The following is a 7,701-nucleotide window of genomic DNA, read 5'->3' as shown; positions in this document are numbered from 1 at the left end:
CCCAAGTGAGTGAGAGCATATAGCCTCAGTCATAGATACAGTACATGCTTCATATGTTCTTACTGTTCAGAATAGCCTTTTTGATAAGCAGAATAGTTGTCCCTGTTTCCCAGAGCTGAGTGTAATGGACCCAGCATTGCTAATGGCACAGTATATTTTTATCTGATATATGGCATCTGGGCTGAATATTCTATACACAACCGCAATAAAATATTGGCAGTTTCCATCTAAGAAAAGAAAGTTACAGGAGGGGATCAATTTGACCAAAAGTGCTCTGGGGTGCATTGCAATTCCCTATAGGCCCTTTTTCCCCTCTCCTGGAGTCAATATATCAATATTGGTGCAGGCAATAAGTAGCACAGTGCTGAAAAACATGAAACGCAATTGAACTTGTCCAATGATCCTCGGCATACATTTTTGTATAAAAGTGTTTGCTGTTCTCTAGCAACACTAATATCAGTTGGTATGCTTCAGATTAAATAGGGAATTTGATTGTTCAGATTTAATTACAAAAGTTAAAATAGGATTACTTACTTACTTACTTACAGGACTTATGTGGCTGCCTATCTCATATCATGACTAGGTGGCTCACAACAATCCATAAAAACATGGTTAAAAACAAAAGTACCCATCCCCCCAGGTGCCAGACTAAACATCAACCCCCATCCTAGCCCAATGCTTGGCGGAAGAATTCATCAGGAATGTCTGACTATGCAATCCCATTCACTTAATTGCTCACGATCACATAGTTTTACATCATATGTGGGTTACAGATTAACATCAAATGTGAATAAGATTTGTCTGAAGCCTTAGAGCATTCTGCAGGGCCTGAAGTAGAGTCAAGCTTCTAGCATAATGAAAATATGTGCATTATCATGTATAATGAGTAGGTGTGTCACTGAGTAGGTATGCTTTGGCTTCTGAGTCCTGTTTTTTTGTGTAGTGTGAACCACAATGTAGTACAGGTTGTCCTCGACTTATGACAGCAATTGGGACCGGAATTTTCATCACTAAGTGATGCGGTCGTAAAGTGGGACTGCATCACTTAGTGACAGCAATCCCTGCAGTCCCAGTTGCCGAAGTCAGTGGGGAAGCCAACAGGAAGTTGCAAATCCCAGGCCGGCAGGCAGGTAAATGGCTGCTGCCCGGTGGGGGAGGGAGCAAGGGTGTGTGTGGGGGAGGTGCGGTGAGGGTTGGAGAGGATGTGCAAGGGAGAGTGAGATGTGCCCGGCCTGGGAGGGTGTAGGCCTGGGAGGGTGTGAGGGTGCACGAGAGGCACAGAAAAGGTCAGGGAAGGGCACAGGATGGGGAGGTTGCAGTGCGGGTCGGGGAGGGTACAATGGGGTGTGCAAGAGGTACAGGGTGGAGAGGGGGTGTGTGAGAGGCATGGCGTGGGTCGGGATGGGTGCATGAGGGTTGGGGAGGGTGCATGGGTGTGCAAATGGCTGGCGTGTGAGCGCAGAGGGGCTGGGGGAGGAGGGTATGTGGATTGGGGAGACTTACCCCAGCAACTTGCACCCTTCCCTGCCAGATTCCCCATTGGCTTTCTGGGGAAACTGGCAGGGAAGGTTGCAAATGGCGATCAGGGCACTGCAACCAGTTGTAAGTGTAAGCTGGTTGCCAAGCACCCAGATCGTGATCGCGTGACTGTGGGGGTGCTGTGACAGCCGGATCTGCGAGGATCGGTCATAACCACCATTCGTTCACCATCGTAACTTTGAACGGTTGCTGAATGAATGGCCATAAGTCGGGGACTACCTGCATTTCACTTTTGATTTAGCATGATGAGTTGATAACACTCGTTATGGCTTAATACAATGTGCAAACCAGCCACTATGGATTATCCAACAACCATAGTTTAAAATATCCTGGCAAAGTGATGTGAGAATGCAGTCCCTGTGATCATTTATACCTGTTTCTAGTTTAGCCATGCTAAAACCGTAATTTCTCATGGGAAACTAGTTGGACAAAAACATCTTGTCCTCAAAGCCAGGCATGAAATTAGAGCAAAGTGGGCCAAAGCAATGAGGATGAGAGAGATCCATGTAAATTCTTCTCCAGATACTTCTGCAGCTGTGTTTATTTTTGTATATAATGTGATCAAATAGCATTAGCATTATGTAATTGTGTAACAGTAAGAGCAATGACTTCAGTGCTGCTTGTCTTGAAGATCCATAATTAGCTTCCTAAAACATGTTACTCACTGTGCCGTTTCTCTCTGCTTGTACTTGCCAATATGATTCACATACAGATTACTCCAAACATTTTTCACTTTTAGAAAAAACATTAACCAGATAGCAGTGGCTTACATGAATAGCGGAGGCTGATGGGTGGGAAAAAAGGAAGAGGCTTTTTAACTAAAATACCTTAGAATTGAGTTGGCATAGTAGGCTTGGATAAAATATTTCTTACTCCTCTCATCTTGTTTTGAGCAAGGATTTTGTTTTGGTTGCTTAGACAGAATTTAAAAACATACCTCATCTGAAAAGTTCCCCCGAGATCAATTAGACAATGATAATATCTAGCACTTACCTTAAGTGCTTGTGTTGATCTTACATGTGCCTATATATAAGATAAACTAATAAATATTTAAGGTTTAGCTCTGATTTATATTTTAAAAGGTATGTAATGTTAGTAATGGCATTCACACACCCAACTTATCTGAATGCAGTAATTGTAGACTCTAAAGAGAAATATAATTAAAAGTGATTCAGAACAAATACAGAAAAAGAAATACTAGAAAGTTCTTTGTTAATTTGGAAAGGGAAAATAGCATATTTACCCATCCTACCCCCAGAAACATAGTCTGAAAAAAATATTTTGACTGCTTTGCCACTCTAAGACTATTGGGGAAAATCCCAGTCTTTCCTTTGAGGAAATATCATATCCTTTAATAATAAAGATGTAATTGAGAAAGCAAAGGAAGATCAGTCTCCTTCTGTGTTTTAAGCTATAGGTCCTGTTTTTCATTGTTGAGGAATTGTAATGGTTGCCTATTCTAAAACACCATCAGACTCATAAGTAGGAATTCAAAGGTACCTGATTTATTAAAGAATAGTATGCAGGATCACAGAGAAAGCTGAGAATGATGAAAGCGCGCCAAATTCAAACTAAAAACCCTCGGTGCAAATGAAATCCCTCCCCCCGCAGAGTCTTCTCAAGTTCACAATCCCAGGTGCTCCTAATGGTTTCTGAGGGTCTGCGGGAAAAGTCCTTGAGCAGAGAAAATAACCCAAACACATTCCATTGTACTGATTTCACATACAGAGCTTGGTACAAGGTCTCACAGCAGCTCCCTCCCAAACAGAAACACACGTCAGCGCCATGGCATGTGAAACGTTATGATGTATAAACTACATTGAATCAGTGAACATGACAGGAATCTTGATTCCTACTTAAAGGAATCAGGTAGGTGGAATGGGGATGGGGCTGCAAAAAATTGTTCCAATCCTGGGCTAAAAAGGAGAGACACAGAACTGCATGCAGCATGTTCTTGTGATGAAGCTCAATATAACACTAATGGCATTAACGTGAGTAACATGCATATCTTTTGGTAATGGAAATAGGACCTGTAGGAAAGATATGATCAGCAAATTGTCTTTCTGAAACATCTGTTTCCATTTCAAGGATGTTACACCAGTTAGATCAATGGGTGCTCCCCCTGGTAGCTAATAGCTTCAGATAACCAGTTTTTTTTTGGCAACATTGTGTAGGCTATCCAGTGGCTGCTGATTATATAAAAATGTGATTGTAGACGTAGGGCTTTCTGAGCCATTTGCAAGATAGCAGGTATACTGCAGTAAATGACTTGCGGAGAGGGCTATTTTGATGGTGGTAGTGAATTATCTTGGGCCCAAGACATGGCAGGGTCCCATCCAAAATATATTTCAGTGTGATCAAATTAAAAAACCACAATGGGTACCATTAGAAAGCTATTATATTACCCCATGACTCCTGGGCAGGAGCTTGGTCCCTTTTTTAGTCAAAATAGAATTATATTTCCAGCATGAAAGGCTGCAAAGCATATTTAGAATGTGTTGGAATAAAAACATAATTTTGACCTGTATTGCCATGATAAATGTACACACTGTAATAATCCCAAACTGAAAATTGGGGGTTATTTATTTATTTTTGTTCATCAGCTAATAGGGGTAGTAATCATTTAAATCAGTTTATTGTTTTTTTTAAATAATTTGAAGTACTACAAGAGGAATTTGGAATATTTAAAACTGCAGAATGGATTATAGTAAACCTCTAATTTCACAGTTTGGTCCAGACATGTTAGCACCACCTAAAGGTCTTGACTAATTATTAATGTTGAAATGTGCTTTGGGTTCTCCCAAACACCCACTATTTTAACAGACAGCTGAAGAATATTATTAAGGAAGATGCAAGTTAGTAAGCATAATTAAAAGAACAAATGAAACCAGTCTCTGTTTAAGGTGTGCCCAGAATGTCACTATGGATAGAGATTTAGTAACCATATGTCAGGAGTTAAGAGGCAGAACAACAAAATGACTTATTTTGAGAATAACATTGTTCTTTATCAGGCTTTGATTGGTCCCAAATGATCCCTGTTTGCTTACATAAGACCAAAGGGAACAGGTATTTTCCAGCTAAGTTACTTTTCTTCCTTTCACCCAGAGGAAAGGGGTGCCTACATTGGTGGTAGTCCTAAGAATTGCTGTCGGCTTCAGTTAAGAAAAAGGCTTATTCAAAGAGAATCAAAGATAAGGAAAGATGGGCTCTCCAAAAATCAATCATACCTCTAGAAGTGATGGCCAGATAGGAGTGATTCCCTCATGAGCAAAAAGAAGCATGCATACTCTCCATTCCAGTTGTCATGCCTAAGTGAAAGTGACTAAGTTTGCTTGGTGGTGGTGCAATCCCTCCCTTAAGAGGAAATGGTTATATAAAAGCTTCCAGACAGACACCTAGCTTAGCACCCCTACTGCTGCTAATGAGAAGTTACTGTGCTCTTCTTGTTTTTCTTGCAATGGGTTTCTTGGGATATGAAAAAAGATGGAAGGGGTCACAAAGATTGTCAGGATCCCACTGAAACATTCTGTGAATGGAACAGCAACTGGGCATTCAAACCTTGTCTGGAAGCATTCTAACATATTTATGGTACAAATGTGAGGTACGTTTTCAAGGTTAAATAAAGCAATTCAGAGCAGGAAAATAACAGTTCCAGAAACACTACATGGGACAGACAGTTCAAATCTCCAGGCAGGGGAGCTGCTGTTTTGAAAAACATTTTAATTAGCTAACATTAAGTGATACTCCATCCCTTCAATGATTTTTTCTAACTCTTAGGCCATTTAATCTCATTCACCCTTTAGCTTATATATCTCATTTCATAACCAGCAATTCTCAAGCATACTACGGAGATTTGCCATCTCCCCACTAGTTCTTTATTATTCTTATCATTTTCTTCCTCCTCCTCTCCTCAAGTGGGAGGTGATTGATTGATTGACTGATTGATTATGTGACATCAAGTCAGTGTTGACTCTTAGCAACCACATAGATAGATTTCCTCCATGATGATCTGTCTCCAGGCGGAAAGCTTGGTCATTTGTGCCTCTGGTGAGAACTCTGGATTGATCAATGATCCATTTGGTTTTTTCCCTTGGGTATACATGGTATTCTCAGGAGTCTTCTCCAACACCAAAGTTCAAAAGCATCAATATTCTTCCTATCCTGCTTCTTCAAATTCCAAATTTTGCTTCCCTCATCTACACAGTTCTGATTTTTGTAGGTACAGACACATCCCACCACCTGAATATCTTTTCCAAGGTCTTCATGGACCTGGCCAACTGCTAGTCTGTGGCATATTTCTTAACTGCTAGTTCCTTTACTAATGATAGTTTATCCTAAAAGACTGAAGCTATCCACTATTTCAGTATCTTCATTATTAATTTTAAATCTGGTTGCTGTACCTATTGTCATTATTTAGTTCTTCATATTTAATCTTAGTTCCATTTTACTCTTTCCTCCTTGATTTCGTGTACCGCCTTATCTCACTCCTTTGCCAACCTGGAGCCAGTCTGTTTTGCCATGTTGTGTCTATACTATGGCTTTCTGATCTGTGCATTGGTTTTGCATGAGGACAATGACATGTTCTGGGATTTTTCAAAGCATATTCCACAGCTTGTTATGATTGACAGAAACGAAGGATCCTCCTTATTTCTCACCTCAGTGTTGTTGCTCTGTGCAGGGAAGATACTGGTTTACTCAAATGTGTTGCCCAATATCGACAATTGGGTACAGCAACCAGATTTAAAATTAATAATGTCAATATTAGATTCAGAGGGGAATGTCAGTAGTAGACTCCGCACAGGAGGAGCCTGACAGGGTTGCCTATCTCTCAAGCCTATATTCAGGTTTTCTTGGGTTTCTGGATCACTAAGTTTCCAGACATTCGCGGTTTGGAGTAATGGGGCAAAGAGATGTAGAATTTTCCAGTCGGTCAAAAGATATGACCCAAACGTTGTATTCATTATGATCCATTATTTTCATTTATTGCTTTCTAATATACCATTCCAAACTAGACTTGTCAAGTCATTCTGGAACCTTTTGTTTCCAAAGCAATCCCAGGAGAAGTGTCCTCTATAAATATAGGGACGTGTTTGATGACCCTAAAGCAGTCATCAATTTCTTCTTGGAGAGAATACAGTGCCTTGACGATTGGTGCAGTAAGGACTTGGTCATATGGTTCAATATTTCTTCAAGCGTTTCACACAGTTCACTGTAGATCATTGCATCCCATCCCATTAAGAGGCTATTATTTTTCTTCCAAGGTACAGTATAAGGATATGCTCCAAGATAAAGTATTTTTTCACATTTCCTTCTTGGGTCTGATTATTTGATTGATCCTGCTTTCAGAGGCCTTGAAGTTTAACTATGTTAAGTCCAGTATATGTGAAACATTTTAACTCATATTCAACACATGGTAAGCATTCATTTAATCATTAATGTTTAAGGCTTGAAATATTTAGGTTCAATTCTAATGAAGGATATTGACAAGTGTTGCCAAGAAATTTTGTTGTTGTTTATTCATTCAGTTGCTTCCGATTCTTCATGACTTCATGGGCCAGCCCATGCCAGAGCTTCCTGTCGGTCGTCAACACCCCCAGCTCCCCCAGGGACGAGTCCGTCACCTCTAGAATATCATCCATCCACCTTGCCCTTGGTCGGCCCCTCTTCCTTTTGCCTTCCACTCTCCCTAGCATCAGCATCTTCTCCAGGGTGTCCTGTCTTCTCATTATGTGGCCAAAGTATTTCAGTTTTGCCTTTAATACCATTCCCTCAAGTGAGCAGTCTGGCTTTATTTCCTGGAGGATGGACTGGTTTGATCTTCTTGCAGTTCAAGGCACTCTCAGAATTTTCCTCCAACACCACAGTTCCAAAGCATCGATCTTCCTTCTCTCAGCCTTCCTTATGGTCCAGCTCTTGCAGCCATATGTTACTACAGGGAACACCATTGCTTTAACTATGTGGACCTTTGTCATCAGTGTGATGTCTATGCTCTTAACTATTTTATTGAGATTTGTCATTACTCTTCTCCCAAGGATTAAGCATCTTCTGATTTCCTGACTGCAGTCAGCATCTGCAGTAATCTTCGCACCTAGAAATAGGAAGTCTTTCACTGCTTCTACATTGTCTCCCTCTATTTGCCAGTTATCAATCAAGCTGGTTGCC

This window comes from Candoia aspera, chromosome 1, assembly GCF_035149785.1.
Source record: "Candoia aspera isolate rCanAsp1 chromosome 1, rCanAsp1.hap2, whole genome shotgun sequence".
Classification (NCBI taxonomy): domain Eukaryota; kingdom Metazoa; phylum Chordata; class Lepidosauria; order Squamata; family Boidae; genus Candoia; species Candoia aspera.
This window is presented reverse-complemented; position numbering follows the sequence as displayed.